General features: G+C 34.3%; 1 pseudogene; it reads left to right on the forward strand.

Moving 5' to 3' along the window:
• Positions 1 to 13,127: 13,127 nt before the first annotated feature.
• On the forward strand, positions 13,128 to 13,545 carry LOC123252409 (annotated as a pseudogene).
• The last annotated feature ends 4,095 nt before the right edge of the window (positions 13,546 to 17,640 follow it).

The following is a 17,640-nucleotide window of genomic DNA, read 5'->3' on the forward strand; positions in this document are numbered from 1 at the left end:
TTCACTTAGTGTTTTGGTCATTATCATTTCAAACCAGTAACAAAGGATTCCAGAAATCATTACTGCTCTGAATAAAATCGAATCCCAGGAGTATGAAAAGAAATGTTCATGCAATAAATAGCCCAAGCACCCTAATGATTATGAACAAGTGATTTGAGGCATTAGGGAAAATCTGACTTTGTGATTCAAGATTCAGGCAGGCAAAGATTAAAATTCAGTATTTGTAGGTTTCAGTATAGTTTTCTATTTAGTAGGTAATAGTAACTCATTCAGTGATTCATTAAAACACTACATAGGGAATTAACATCCTTTCCACAACCATAGGAAGTTTATTCCTAATTTGATCAAAGATAACAGATTTTTTTTCCTTTTAGGAAAATATGAAGGTGTGATTTTTAACTACTTAGGGCTAAATTATATGATATCTTTGGAAATGATTTTTCGGGTTTATAAGTTGATATGGTAACCACTTCACATGTATATGTGTGTGTATGTTTTGTAGTCTTTGTAAGTGGTCCCATAAAGTGCAAACCATAAAGTGCATCCTACAAATATAATTAATAAATTACAGAAGGGTTTGTAAAAAGTATAGAATTCCCAAAATTATCAATAGAAATTCCAATTCCAAATGGGGCTTAAAATTTTCCTGGCTGGTACTATGCTGCCATCAAGTGGGATCAATTTAAATAAAGTATTTACAATAATAGTAATTTAAACAATCCCCCACACTCCCACTGACACCAATAACTTTTAATGATTTAAAAAATAAAAATCAATTTTGACATTTTGGAAGAATTTTTGATTGTTGCTGTTCTGTCAAATGTAATGCCCAAAAAGTTTATCTTTTCAGAGTATGTTTTAGACAGACTAATATCTAATCTTCTAAGCAAACATAATTTGGTATACTTCTGACATTTATTGAATGTTGAGTGAAAGCCATCTTGAGATTTAATGTAGGCAAGGGATATTAAGAGATAGAAAGAGCAGTGGACTCAAACCAGGAGGCCTGGGTTTTTATCTAAGGATGCCTAATTCTAGATGGAGGTAAGCATAGGAACCCAGGTGACCCAGATGAAGACAAAGCAGGACCAACTATTCTGTCGAAAAGCAAAGAAGATGGCAGAATCTCACCCTGGTGAAAGTTTTTACTGTAGAATCTAAAGCCAGATAAATGATTAGGTCAAAGTTGATGCTGGTCAGTATTTGTAAAAAGTCTTATATATTTAGTAATGCCCAAATCCAGCCTTGAAATAGAAAGTGAAACAGTTCTAACTATAAGTAGAGATCCCAAGGCAAAAAAAATTTTTTTTAGACTTTCAAAAAGGACTGCATAAAATCTTATAAGAAATTAATTAACAAGTGAAAAACGAAATAAGGGGTTTTGAGAAGAGACTAAAAAGACAGCCAATTAATCAACAAATATGAATTAACTGTTTACAACAATAAGAGATTCTTAGCTAAGTAATGGTGATCGCTATTTCTCTTTAAGCCTAGCTTATCTCTGACCTGGAGAGCAGGGTGGATTATTTCTAGTTATCCATTTAGGCAATCATCAAGACTGTCTAACCAAAGCTGATTCTACTACTACTGCAGAGAAATCCTGTCAGCAGTGTCTCAGCAAAACCTTAAACATCTACAGATTTTTAATCAAACCTCTCTTAGCTATTTTACACTTGATAATACTTCATACAAAGATACAGTTTAGCTTGTGAAGTGGTTAGAGAAAGGAAGTCTCTAATTTAGGCTTTCCCTTGTGGGGGACGCTATTCTAACAACACCTGAAGATATTAGACAGATTTTACCTTTCCCTCTTTCCTAAATATTTATCCTCCATCCCAATCCCTCCAAGTTAATAAAACTCTGTTTAGTTAAGTCTATGTGTATGAAGTTCTGTGGTCCAAGCCACATAGGCCAGGATTTACACATTACCTAAGCCAGATCTCTATCTTGGCAGACTCTGTGAGCAGTTGAGATCTAGAGACCCAGGTACCTGCTGTGAAGATATCCTGAGCCAAATATCCATCCTGGTTTAGGGAATAAACCTCAAACAGTGGAAGATATCAATTTCTGTGGGATTATCCCCTTTTTACTAGCAAGTTGAGTCCTATAGAAGTTAAATCAGATAGCAGTCATTACTGGTACAGGGGCAATTCTGTTATATCAGTTGCCAGATTCTTCTAACTGCTAAAAGGGGGAGGAGGCAGAATTATATCTACTCACCCCCCTTCCCTTGCTTAGGGTTTGAGTTTTCAGCCAGGGACTCTGAGCCTGCTGATACACCACTGCAAACTTGTCTCATCTTTACAAGTCTTATAATCAGAAAACATTACCCTAAAAAACTTATTATAATTCTAAAAGGGGGAAATCCATCTTTTGTAGTGTTGTTGACCTCAGATAGAAACGTGCCAGTTCGACATTGATTTAGAAAATCATAAAATGATGTTAGCTATGTTGCTTTTTTATTTATTTTATTAAACATTTCTCAATTAAATTTAATCTTGTTCCTGCCCATAGGGGCCCAAAGACCCCTCTGAAGGAGAGGACTTTCAAGCATTTCTAATGAAAAGAATAGACTTAGCAAGAACTTTGAAATGCAGACACAGGAGTAAAGAGAACCTAGAAAAATAAATATTCAAATGAGGGAGCCCATAAATTGGGAAAGATATGAACAAAGTGTAGCATATAAATGCATTGCACTACATAAAATATCAAAAGAGATGTTTTCAGAGAATTCTGCATAAATGCTAATAGATACAGAAATGAGCACAACCGGAATAACTTCTACAAGGACAAAAGACATCATAAAGAAAAACAACTTTGTAAAGCTTGAGCACTCTGATAATTTTAAGAAATATCTCCAAAATAAGATATCCCTAAAGAGTTATAACAAGTCTCTTACAGAGAAACGATAGATCCAAAGTATAGAGATATACCTTTTGGACATAGCAACAATGTGGATATATTTTGTATTATCATGCTTTGTTACAATATCTCCCTTTCATGTTTTAATTTGGGTGAGAAGAGGGAAGGAAAAAACTAACAGTGATATCCAAAAAAAAAAAGGGAAAAGCATGACAAAACAATTTTAAATGTTTTGAAAAGAACAGAAGGAAGTACAAATAAACAAGATAGTTTTGAAAGTAAAACACAGAATATACTTCAATATATGTGTATAAGCATGTATGTATATCATATGAGCATGTGACCATACACATATGTGTTATACATTTTACATACATATAGTGTCCCAAAAGTCTTATTGCATTGTTAAGCTGTTAAAGCTTAAAAACTATTAAATTTAAAAGTTATTATAGTTTAATACTGTGCTAAGATTTTGGGGACTACTGTAATCTTCCATTTGACTATAATACATATATAAATACATATACTGTCTACATATATTTATGTGTATATTTATATATTAACAATTGCTATGACATGGAGATTTAGGGTTTTGTTCAGGGTTCTTCTTAAGATCTGCTATATATAAAGAAAGGTTGATATTTTATGGTGTGTTTAAATTCAGAATAAGAATAAAGATACCTAAAACAGTACTGCCTCTGGCACTACCTGTGTGGCCTACAGCTAGTCACCTAACATCTTTGGGACTTTTTTTTTTTAAAAGAATACAAATATTTGTGAATATAAGTGAATGACAACTATTATCAACAAAGCAAAGATGCAGAACAACTTCAAGGGACTCAAAACAATAAAGGATATCTACCTCCAAAGAAGGAACATGTGGAATCCAAATGAAGATTGAAAAATACTATTCTGCATTTTATTTGCTCCACAAATTTTTCTCTAGAGTAAGCAATACGTGTCTTGTTTCACAGCCTAGTGGACAGGGAAATATATACTACATGATAATAAATGTAAAAACTATATCATATTACCTGTCTTCTTGAGGAACAAAAGAAGGAGAGAGCATTGATTGCAAAATGTCAGAAAATGAATATTTAAAATTTGTATTAACATTTTATTTGGAAAATTTTCAAATAAAAAATAATAAAGTATGTACTATGTTACTTGGTTGTTGGAAGGATCAAATGAAGCAATATAAACCAAAGTACTTTCAAAAATATAGCAAGCCATTCATATGTATTGAACTTTGCCTTCTCACAAGGGGTGTAAAGTTCTGATAAAAGCAACCCAATGTCCTCAAAGGTTGGATTGTATAACCGGATATCCCTTTTATATTCTTTTATCAACTTATATGGGTTTGTGTAGAACTGGGAAAACCTTCTCTTTAAAATCTCTAAATCACCCCCTGAGAATGGTTTATAACCCTTTACATGCACATTCCCCGAGTCTGGGTGAATTCCAGTCCTGTCCATGATGGGTAAAATGGTGACAAAATCTGCTTCAGCCCTTGCACCTTGTTGTTCAATGTTGGTAGTGTCAGTGGCCTTTTGTTTGCTTTCTTCCTTCTTGGGCAAAACTGTTCCCTCAATAATTTCTAGCTAATTTCTAGATGGTTTGTGCATCTAGTTCCTTGCCTTCCCTAATTTGTTTGTTTATGTCAATTAGCACTTTCATCTGTTCAATTAGTGTTTCCAAAGCTAGGTTTGTCACTTCTGTCTTCCCAAATGTAAAGTTCAAAACCTTCCCCAATATCATAAAAGCCCCATACAATGACACTGTCATAGCCATCCCTGATGGCACATAGGCCAGAGCTTCACCCAGGGTTATGTTCAACCATTGACATGAATCATAGACCCTGATAACTTCCATAAAAAACTTGGGGATTGTCACAAGTCATAGAGTTGAACATGCCCTCCAAAGACCACACAGCAGTACTGCAGAGCACCACAGAATAACAATCATTCTGTTATTAAGGATGGCCATGATGAATCTTTCCACTCTCAAGTTCAAAAAAGAAATCCTAGGCTGGCTGGCAAAACTGTAGGATTAGGGAAACTGTAAGATGACAGGGGTCAGTGGCAATGAAGTTTTCCTAATCACTGGTCTTTGGAGAAACACAGATAGGCTTGACTGGATGGGAGGGGCAGGAGCCTGTGGAGTACTCCTTCACCTCCCACCTCCCTCTAAGCAGTTGAAAGTCAGTTAACTGTCTGGTAATGGAGGATAATCTGGCTTGATAACTTCTGGGCCAAAATGGTAAGTGGAGAAGGGCTAAACCCCTTATGATGATATCTTTCTCTGTATTATTTCCCCACAGGATAGAATAGGTGAAGCTTGATGTCTTAGAAGCAGCTCACTGGCTCAGAAGTTAGGATCAACTTCAGAGCCACTAGTAAAAGGAACTTGGCTTATGGAGAACGTGTTTCCCCAAATTATCTATATCCAGACACAGTTCCTAGATGATAAGGGTTTAATGATATCTGGGAATAAGAAGGGGGGAAATGGTTTACGAATGATAGGTAAGGGAAGCTACCTAATACAGCTATGTCAAACAAGCAGCCCCTCCCCACAAAGGGGGAAATGTATCTTGAATGGCTGATCTCCTATCTAAGCCCCTAAATATTCTTCTTTCTAAACCTAGATAGCTAAACTAAGGTAGACTGTGGTCTTGCTTGAAGGTCTAACAAAGTAAAGCAGCTTTGGCTGTCAGAGACTGAATAGCTCCAGCAGCAGCTACACAGAGAGTATGTGTGCTCAAAGCCAAGAGCAAAGGACACAGGACCCTGCAAGAAGGGTGACCTCACTTTTTATACCAGGACTCCAACTGCCTTTAACTGCCCCCTCTCTTAGAGTTCTGGGGGGCACTATGGAATTTTGTGATGCAGCTTGAACTCCTCTCAGAAATATGGATCCCACAGTAAGTCATTTTTATTGTTTTCTTTCAAAGCCATTTGTGAATCACCCATAAAATAAGGTACCTGAAGATAAGGAAAATTGTAATCTGCCTCTACTTTTTGAGCAAGCTTATCAGTAATGTTTATAAACCATATTTAATCTGGTAAGGCAACAGCACCCTAAGGGCCATAAAACCATATGTACCTTTTGACCCGGCAAATACCAAAGAGATTAAAGATGAGGGAAAGTACCTATCTGCACAAAAATATTTAAAGCAGCTCTTTCTGAGGTGGCAAGAACTGGAAACTGAAGAGATATCTGTGAACTGGGGAATGGCTGAGCAAGCTGTAGCATATAGTAATAATGAAATACTATTGTACCATAAGAAATGATGAACAAGATAATCCCATACCAAAAAAAAACTAGAAAGACTTAAATGAAATGATGCAAAGTAAGTAAGTAGAACCAGGAGAACATTGTGTACAGTAACAACAATAATGTATAGTGGTCAGTTATGAATAACTTTACTATCAGCAATGCAAAGATTCAGGGCAATTCCATGGGACTCATGACAAAAAGAAGGCTATCAACTACCATAGAAGGGACTGACAGAGCCTGAATGTTGATTGAAGCATACTATTCTCACTTTATTTCCTCCATGAATTTTTCTCTGAAGCAAGCAATATGTTTTCTCTTTCACAACATGATGAACATGGAAACATGTATTATGTGATAACATATGTCTAACCTATATTATGCTACTTGCATATGTTATTCTCTCTTGAGGGGAGAGGGGACAGAGAAGAGGGGACATGGACCACCAAAAGTCAGAAAATGATTGTTAAAAATTATAACATGTAAAAACATGAAAAATAAAGGCAACAAGGTACTAGAACACAAATGATAAAAATCTTGAGTGGTGCTTTATAATGGTATTAGATGAAATTAATACAGTATGAATAGCTCAAAACAGGAATTCCAGTCAACTGCTGTATGAGTGAAACTTGGAAAATCACAGGTAGGATAATATTTGCATATCATAATAAATTGTTCTTTATGATAATTGGAATTCTGGAAAATAATGATAAATTACAATTATTATTACATGTATTATTACAAAGTGAGTCACCCTTTTCAAACAAGGCCAAGAAAGCTATCCTAAATCTAAAGGACAGAATACTGGAAAATACCAGTGACATCTGTGAGAAGGACTAATGTTCAAGCAATCGTTTTTTACCTACACCCTCACATGTAGAAAAGGAATATCAGCTGACCAAAAAAAAAACCAGAAATTTAGAGATTTCCTTTAGTTTAGAATTAAGGAATAGGGATTATTACTTTATTTTATATCCCAAACTGATTTCCCTAGAAAGTACTAGAGCCCAGCCAAAGTAAGATGACAATAGATGAGTTATTGACTAGTCATTTCAGCTGTAGTCAGGCCACCTGGAATCTCTGCAGGATATTAGTTAGACCTGAGGACATTCAGAGTAAGCAGAAAGATCTAGAGTGAGAGCAAAAAATATCTAATTCAAGGGAGAAGGCACAAATAGAAGTCAAGTATAACCAATTAGGAAAGAAGAGAACACTCAAGGAAAATATCAAGCTGAAGAGAAAATGTAGACAGGGCCTGAAAAGTCAGAATCAAAGTCAAGGTCACTGTAAAGACATTGCCAACCAAGTGAGTAAATATGTTGGTCCTTAATCTCTTTCTGATAAGGTGCTGGAGCATGTCAATCATATCTAACTCTTCTGTCTCATCAGAACAAAAATGTGGGAAAATGAAATCCTGCCACTCCTCCTTTCCTCTCCAAAATATACCGTAACATATAATGATAGCTCACAAAAGTCAAAACCTTCCACCCCTCCAGATCTGGTGCATGGATAATCAAATATTCTTTTAAAGAAGCATGACTATATAATTGTGAGTGAAAAAGCCTTAGGATATTCAAAAAAACTAGTAAAATTTGAAATTTAGAAGATGAAACAGACACCCAAGATCAGTCATTCAAAGAGGGGCTCATAAATCTTCAAAGTTAAAATTAAGCATTCTAATTACATTTGGAATGATTGCTTTAACACTAAATTACAAAGACTCAGTCACTAATAAGACCTAAAATCTTACATATGTACTTACTTAATTTAAAATGTCTACTTTATACACAAATGTGGGTAGCGATTGGTTAAAAGGACAGAAATGTATGTTTTTACAATCAATCCCTGAAAGATCCAGTCATGATCATAATGCTTATTTAAAACATAATCATCATAAATAACAATAGTGAAATTTCTGTAGTAATTCAAAGTTTGCAAAGTTCTCAATAGATACTACCTCATTTTATCCTCACAACTATAATGGGAAAGAAGTGATAATATTATTCCAACTTTCTAGATGAAGAAATTGAAGCAGACACAGATTAGGTGACTTGCTTAGAGCCTCACAGCTAGTGTCTGAGGCCAGATTCAAATTCATGTCCAGTTCTCTGTTCGCTACAACCTAGATGCCTCAATAAAAGGAGATAACTTAAGGTTAGGTAACAACAGAATTACAATCCTTGGCTTGTTGATGTCATTATCAAGTCAACCTTTAACCAGAAAAAAGTTATACCTTTTCTGTGATTCATGCATTTCTCATCACCTAGAATGCTTTAAAAAATCCTAAATCTCTCAGCAATACTTTTCTTTTTTTATTCTGAACTTAGCAAACACCAAATGGAAATAAGCATTTCCATATCCAAAGTGAAATAGAAAGAGGATTTTACATGAAGCCGTTAATCTGTATTATGAACAGCTCACATTCTTTTTAAGTATATAATATATTCAACATGTTACTTTCAAAGTTGCCCTGCTCATCTGTTAGTCATTGAACTCTGATCTATTCTTTTCTATCAGCAATGGCTTTAACATACCATAATTTTATCTAACAGAACAATATTAAAATTAAATTAAAATAAAACAAAGTTATTTTCTACAGATAAAATTAAACACTTTAATACTATCAGGAATACAAAAAAATTAGCCAACTTAGTATTAAGTTCTTATTTTCAATTTCATTTCTAATCACAGGTATGTTTGTGCTAAGATCTTCCTGAAAATTTCTCAGTCAATATTTAACACGGTAACACTTGTAATTAAGATATATAGGATATCCTAAAATTCTTAGTCATGCATAAATACATGTGTATACATATATGTTTATGTACATGTAAATATGATAAATTACTGTAATCAACATAATTACTAATTGCCCTCCATTTTGGACAACACAGTGAAACCTGCTGAATAGATATATTGATATTAAAAAACTCTCAAACAGATAATTTGAGTAATTTGGTAGGTTTACTATTTATAAAATTGTGGCCATACAAAGGTGGTCAAGGGTCAACTCTATGCATAGACATTGTAAGCACCAGTGTTATTTGACAAAAAACTAACATTCCTCCCTCCACAACGCTGGTAATTGTCTTCCACAGGTCTGCCATAGTACCTGGAAAGCCCCTTTTTCAAGTCTCTCCATTGCATTAAGAGATTTCTATCTCCTAAAATGTATGTTAAATGGAAAATAGGTTATCTGTAAGAAATAACACCTAATTCATTATCAAGTCACTACTTCTATACATGAGTATGGATGATCTAATCCTTAGATGTTATCTTATAGAAAAACAAAGGGAAGTATGCTGAGGAAATGGAACATGAAACAAATTTTATATTCTGATGGTATGAGGAACAGGGGCAATAGAGAGGCCTGAGAAAGATGTATTAGGAGAAATAATAGACACTGGGAGGGCCTGTGTGCTGGTTAAGCTCAATCTATTTAAATATTATTCTGAGGGTCATCTTTGAATTCAATTTGCCTAAGTTAACTAAAAACCTTTAATGAGACTTCATTAATTGACATTGGCATGTGGCCTGATTATCATAACAATGGCATGCTTTGAATATGATTTTATCAACATATCGTGTCAGGGTTTCATGTTTATAGAATCAAGACATCCTTTTTTTCATTTTTTCCATTCTGAAAAATGAATCTATTAGGCCTCTAATCACTAAAGTATTATACTGTAGTCCATGGACATTACAGTAGATTACACAATTTCATGGGTCTCGCTTACCTTTTCCTTGTTAGCAAAGTGCAGCAGGGTACATTAGAAGTTTGAGCACCTTCACAGTGTTGCTGTACATAATGAGACCCTCTCAGATGGAAACTGGAAAAAAAAGGATTAAATAGAGTAGATGAAAGATAGCTTTTGTCCCTTGTCTGATTCTTGGCTTCTCTTCCCTCTTTGCTTTATTGTAAGACTCAAAAGGAAATTAAAACCCTGTTATAATAATGATAAGGTTATGAAACTCAAATAATTAAAGTAAGGGAAAGGTTGACCTTCCTCTGTCTACTATCTTTCCAATCATGTCTGAGTGAATATTGAAGATCCACTTTGGAAAAAGAAGAAAGCTCTGTTAGTGGAGCTATAAACTGGTCCAACTATTCTGGAAAACAATGAGAAATTATGTGAGTATAATGTCTAAAATGCTCCTACCCTCTGATTCAATAAATCTTCTACCACAGTCTTAGATCTACTTTAAAGCAGATATAAGTCAGGAAGGTCTAATGTTTGCCAAAATAGTCATTGCAGCACTTCACAGTAGTAAATACATGGAAATAAAGATTGGTATCTGTTGGAAAATAGCTGAACAAATATATACACACATACACATATACATACATATAGATAGATATTACTCTTTTCTATGTATATATATATAAATGCATATGTGGATGTTATTAAACAAAAACTAATGATGTCTCTAAGGCATTCAGAGAAACATAGGAAGATATTTTATCAATTGATCAGTGAAACAAGAAGAATCAGAGAAACAATATACACAATGACTTCAATGATGTATACAATGAAAATACTATAAGGAGGCTGAACTCTGAGTAATTTTAACAATAAATTCTGGTCTTAGAGAACAAATAATGAAAAACACTTCTTCTCAGTAGAACTGGAAACTCCCAGAGCAGAATATTACATACATTTGTCAGACATGGTCATTTTAATGGTTATTTTTTAATATTTTTCTTTGTTATAAGAGAAGGGAAATGGAGTAATATCTAGAAATAATTATCCTACAATAAGAAAAGGAATCAATACATCATTTTATTTTTTTAAAAGAGGACTAAAAAAGGAGTGATTAATTCTCAAGTCCCCTTGTGATAGAAGAGCTATTTCTAGACACATCTCCACTTCCCCTGACACAGCTTTGTCCTCACATATACAATTCCTACACACCTTCCTCTAGTAGCTTCCCTGGTGAATCTTCCTCCTCTCACAGAACCTGATTGGCCCCAGTTTCTCTGCAGTTTCCTGGCCAATGGCCAATAAAAAGCCCAAGCTAAGTGAGCTTTTCTCAGAATTGGTAAATTCTTGTTAATGTTGAAATCACAATACCCTAATGATTGACCGGCCAGACTCATTTCCAGATGGAGATGAGGGAGGTTTTGTCTAGAGATGCTAAGAGTCATAGCATCCTTGCTTCATGTGGGCAAAGTAAACCTTCTTTGTTAAATGTTCATTGCCTTGTGAGTTCCTATTCATTTCAACCCAGCCTGCAAGCTGCATTAAGAGAGTACTGTCTTTAAAATTTAGTCCATAATCTATCCCCTCTCCATACAAATCCGTATACACATAAATAAAGCTATTAAAATTGGGTGTTCCTAATGGCTCTCACCCATCTATCAAAACAAAGTTTCTTGGGCAGTGGATTAAGGGAAAATATCTATTATCATTATTCTCCTTAAAGTTTTAAACTTTACTTTGAAGCAAAGTTTTAGTTGACTTCTGGCTGCCAAGATGATGGAGTAAGAAATCCTCAGAGCCGGCCAACCATCCTCCAAATGGCCACAGAATAAAAACACATAAAAAATCCTGGAGCATCAGAACCTACAAAAGGAGTGAAATAATGCTGTGGCCCAGAACAGCCTGGAAAGATAGCAAGAAGGACCCATCTCTCTGGAGTAGAAGAGATAACACTGAACAAGCCTCAGTAGAATTTTGACTAAGTCTCTTATTATTTGTTTTTTGATCCCTTTTTTGGAGCTCTTCCAGGAGCTCATTTTTGGCTTAATGTTCTTTTGCATTTTCCTTTGAGGCTTTACATATTTTCATTTTTATATTGCTATCCTCTTCTGAGCTTGTATTTTGATCATCTCTGTCACTAAAAATATTTTTGAAAGATGTTCCCTGTCTTTTGCTCATTTGGGGGGTTAATTTTTCCTCTTAATTTTGCCTATATGCTCCATTTCTGGGGTGGAGGGAGTGATATCTCATAATTGTTCTGTGATCATTTCCAATGCCTGGGGCCAGCTCAACTATCTAGGTCCCAGATTGTAGAATACTCTCAGATGTAGTCTGATTGGTCTGCTGTGGGGAAGTTTGCAGTTGCTCTGTTCAGATGTGGTTTGTGCTGGGTCAATTTGGGTTCTGCCTACTCCTGACAAAGCTGGACCTTGTGAGTCTAAGTTCTTCCCATTATTTCCCATACTTTATCATGCCTGACCTCTGTTACTGCTGGGGTATGTGGGGCTGTGTTCCTCCCAATGCCACTTATTCTGTATTGTACTGTTTTCTGTTCTTTTTCTAATGGTTGACCTGTGAAGAAACTACAAAGTATTTTTTCTCAGCTTACTTCCTTTGACAATATTTAAATATTATATTCATCTAGATAACCACTGAAATGATATACCAATTCCCTCTTTTTTTCTTCTCCAAATGCATGGTATGTATTGTCAACTTGAAATCTGAGACTTCCCTTGAGGCAAACTCTCATGGGACAAGAGCAAACTTGGGGTCTCCAGATTTCAAGTTGACAGTATAGAAGAAAAATTAATTGACCCATCATGGCTCTGTGCAACCATCATCCATATTAACCTTCATTAGTCTTTGTGAGAAATTGTTCTTTCCTATTGCTCATACCCCTGAAGTTTCAAGATAGCTTTACATAAAAACTGTTTCAGTAACTGAAACCTGCCTCTTAAAATACCCTTCTTCTCCAGAAATTCCTTACTGAATAAAAATAAATTAAAGATAAAAAATTGAAAAGGATGCTATGAATGAGAGAAAAGTAGAAAAGAGAGAGGTAACAGGAGACATATAATTCATAAGTGAAAGGGTGGCATTTCTGTTTAGAAAGGCAATGTGATAGAGCTACCCCCAAAGCTAAAAAAGACCTATGTTCAAGTTTTACCTTCAATAAATAAAGACTGCATCATTATAGGCATGTGACAATATCTCCATGCCCTAGCTAGCTCCCTAAAACTTCCAGTTACAAAAGAATTATCATGTTTTCTTTCCAATCTAGGCCCTGGCAGGATGGCTTTCTCAAAGAAAGGTATAGAGAAAAAGACTGTCATCATCAAGGTAATGACCGGAGAGTATAACATCAGCATTCGCAAATGGATCTGTGGAGCTTTGAAAAAGCAAGCTCTGAAGGAAATTCACAAATTTTCTATAAAATAAATAGGAACTCCAGATGTATACATGAATACCAGACTCAAGAAAGCTGTTTAGGCCAAAGTAATAAAGAACATTCCATACCATATCCAAGTGTGACAAAATGAAGAAGAAAATTCATGAAACAAGCTATATACATTGGTTACTTTTATGCTTTTCACCCACCACTTTCAAAAACTTATAGACCTTTGATGTGGATAAAAACCAATTTGTACTTCATTTAAATAAAGTTTTAAAATATAAAAAAAGAAGAGAAGCTAAGTGGCGTGGTAGATAGAGTACCACACCCAAGCTTGGGAGGACGTGGGGTCAAATGTGACCTCAGATGCTTCTTAGCTATGTGACCCCAGGCAAAGCACTTAACCCCATTTGTCTAGCTTTTGCCCTTCTCTCTTAGAATTCTTACTAAGTCAGGAAGTATAACTTTCAAAAAATTATCAATATGTCTAATTTTCATACTAAAAATTCTCTATACTAATGAAATAACAGTTCCGGACCAAATTATTTGTTTAGTTTTTCATTTCACAAGTCAAAGACATTTTAGAATAAAAAATTACAACTTGTTGGACAAAATATCCTAATCATCCACTCCCATAAAAGTTCTTAATAGGTATTGAAAACATCCTGAGAACTTGATTGGATTGGGCACAATTTTCATTTCCTCCTCTTCACCTGAATATAAAATAAACATTGACAGGTCTTTTCCAACGCATGACTGGCAAACTATGACGAGCAATGCAGTGACACAGGTTTTGCTCAGATTAGGTGTCCTTGATGCATATCTTTGATGAATATCCTTCTCTTTCTTTGAATAAATTTTGTTAACTGTTGAATGACTGAAAATGTCTCATTTCATAACAATATCTAACATAAACTGCAAAAGGATTCGTCTCTGTCAGGCCCAAAGTATTTAGGTACAAGTCTCCACTCTAATATTTACTTGCTATGTTAACTTAGGCAAAATATTATTTACATATTACAAAATGAGGATAATAATACACTATCAGTCTCATCTAATTGTTATGAGGAAACTCTTTGTTAAAGAGATATGTAAATGTGAACTATTATTATCATTGTCATTTTTTAAATATAAACACATTTCCTTGAGAGGAAAGAGGATGGAGCTAATGGTTGCAACTGAAGTTCACTTCCTCAAGTATCCCCAAAGGATTAGAAATATTTTGAGGAACCAATAATTAATCAATTAATAAGCAATGCCAAGAATTATACAAGGTGATGGAATTAAAAAGAAAAAGCAGCACGGAGTGATGAACATTCATGAAAATAGTATTCTATAGTAACACATGTATAAAATATTTCATAATATCTGCAATAGTGGGGAAAGGGAGGGAGAGAACATGGACTACAAAATGTCAGAAAACAAGTGTTGAAAAAATTATATTGATTTGTAATCTGAAATATGTTATTACTATGTACAGCATTCTCCTGTTTCCACTGACTTTACTTGCATCACTTCATATATATTTCCAGTTTTTTTGTGATTTTTTTTGGTCATATTTTATGGCACAATGTATTTCATTACAAGTATATACCACAACTCGTTCAGTCTTTCTTTGTTTGATGGACATCCCTTCAGTTTTCAGTTCTTTGCTACCACAAAAAGAGCTTTTATAAATATTTTAGAATATATAGTTTTCTTTTGCTTCAATTTGGTCACTTTAAGAAATAACCCTAATGATGGGTTTCAGATTACAAATCAATATAATATGATGATCAACTGTGAATGGTTTAACTATTATCAACAAGGCAAGGATCCAGGACAGTTCCAAGGGACTCATGGTAAAGAAAAGATATCCACTACCACAGAAGGAGTAGATGGAGTCTGAATGCAGATTGAAACATACCATTCTTCACTTCATTTCTCCATAAATTTCTCTCTAGTAAAATAAAAAATATGTCTTGTTTCACAACATGACAAACAGGGAAATATTTATTATATAAAATCTATATATAAGGCTGACTTCTTGGGGAGGGGGAGGGAGGAAGAAAAGGAATTTTTTAAGTTTATTAGTTTCTTGTTGAATAGGGGAGTCAGGAAAAGAAGTAGGGTTAATAAGAATTATAACAAAAAAGAAAGAAAAGTGCATTGATGAATCATTTAAAAATAGAAATGAGCAAAAGTAAATATAGAATGAGACCCAGAAAAGAAAAATAATGTTGGAACTATTATGTTAAATTTAAAACATGAACATGTTTTAAAAGCTGTATACAATGGAGATTCACAATTTCATATGTGGTCCTCTTTTTTTCTGTTCTTTGAAAGTGGAAATAACCATTTGTTAATGCTTGTCAAGTTCATAATAACAAAAAAGACATTTTTTTAAAAGAAAAAAGCAGTTCTTGCTATGATGTAATTGCATTCTACAAGGGAGACAACATAAATAAATCAGAATAAATAAGATACAGGAAGATATAAGATAAGTACAGCTTAGAGGATAAGTAATAAAAAATAAATAAAATCTTTATGGAAGAGGTCACACAAGCATTAAAGCAATACAAGGAATTAAAGAAATTAAGATAGGAAAGAAGAGAATTCAAGGCATGCAGTAAATGTGAGAAATGGAGTGATTTGATAAAAAAGAACAAGAAGGCCAATATGATCATATTGTAGAGTTACTGGAAGAGAGAAGTATTAACACCATTAGAAAGGTAGTAGGGAGCCAGATCATGAAGAGCTATAAATGCCAAAGGATTTATATAGAAAAATCACTTTGTCAGTTAAGTGAAAGATAAATTAGAGTGAGGAGACATATAAGGCAGAGAGACAAATTTGAAGACTATTCTAATAATCTAATCAAGGAATAATTGGAGCAGACCCTGAGATCTAGAAAAAATACCAGTTATTGAGGGAAAGGAGTGAGAGGTAGCTGGAAAGGAGATGGAGGAATATGATTTTCTCTTAATTGCCTCTTCTACAAGAACACTGTCTCCTCTGTCAAGGACAACATGTATCTTAGTTAGAGAAACTACCAATATAAGTTTACTATTTCAAAGAAGAGGGAAAAATTTGCAGAGATGAAGTTATATGCAGAATTTCTTCTCAAATATTGTGGAAAGAATGACGACTTGAGGAGCACTATATTCCTTCAAATCTGCCACTCTCTAGCTATGCAATGCTAGAATGCAATGCAAAGAAAACACTCAACTGACTGAACTTCAATATGTTCATCTATAAAATGAGGGAAAGAGTTTCATTACTTACAGTAGTGTTGTGAAATTTAAGATTTTAAGGAATATAAAGTAATTCACAGCAGTGTGGTATGGTTATGGTAAAAATACAGGACTTAGAGTTACCAGAAACTTAAGTTTGAATCTCATTTCTGAGACTTATTAACTATAGCACTCATCCTCTCTGAATCTGTTTTCTGATCCATAAAATGGGGATGGTAACACCCATAATATTTATCTCACATGAACTGAATGAGATAATTATTATGTAAAGTGTTTAGCAAACCTTTATAGGTGATCTACAATATATTATTACTAAACTGTCGATGAGGAAGCAGTTAACTCATCCCAATTATTAATTAAAATATTAAAATAAAACTCCTGTGTAATTTCATTGCTGCAAACAGATTCCAGACCTTCGGTGGTTTCATGAATTGCTATGAATGATTGCCTGGTAGTGAACTTTTGGCAATGTCCCTCTCCCAGTTAGCCAGGCTCACAGCAGATAATCAGGTTTTCAGCAGACACTGTGCCTTCAGGCAATACTCCTCAAAATCTTTTTAGCCAAGGAAGTGTGAACCTGAACTAATGTATTACCATCAAAGTCTTTAAAAACCGAGTATGATGTCTGTGACACAATAAGCTTTTAGACTTTGCCTTCAATTATTATTCTAAAAAATTAAGCATTATCCATATATATATATATATATATATATATATATATATATATATATATACAAATGGGTATATATGTATATGGATGTAAAACCTGATTCTTGAAAGTATTGCCAATAGGTTGTAATATTTGACTGGTCCAAAGAAACTGGACAGTCTTCCAGGGGCAACTTAGCAATGGGCTCTAAGTGGTGCTATCTAAGAGCCACTCTAGCTAAGTTTAGAGAGAGGCTTCTTACAAATGGGGTAAACAACACGAAAATTTTTCTTTGCTACAATAATTCACAAAAAGTGTCTATAGAGGTCTAGAAGAATTACAGTCTATGATAGTAAAGGTGCACTCACACTGCATTTTAGTATTGAAATGTACAAAGGAAGAAGTATAAAAGAAGAGAGAACTGGGGAAAAGAAAGTTAGACTGGTCAAATATTAAGGGTGAAGAATAATCAAAAGTTCACCCCTATCCTCCATTCATTCACATACACTATGAAGAGACCTAGACAAAAGC

This window comes from Gracilinanus agilis, chromosome 6 (assembly GCF_016433145.1).
Source record: "Gracilinanus agilis isolate LMUSP501 chromosome 6, AgileGrace, whole genome shotgun sequence".
NCBI lineage: Eukaryota > Metazoa > Chordata > Mammalia > Didelphimorphia > Didelphidae > Gracilinanus > Gracilinanus agilis.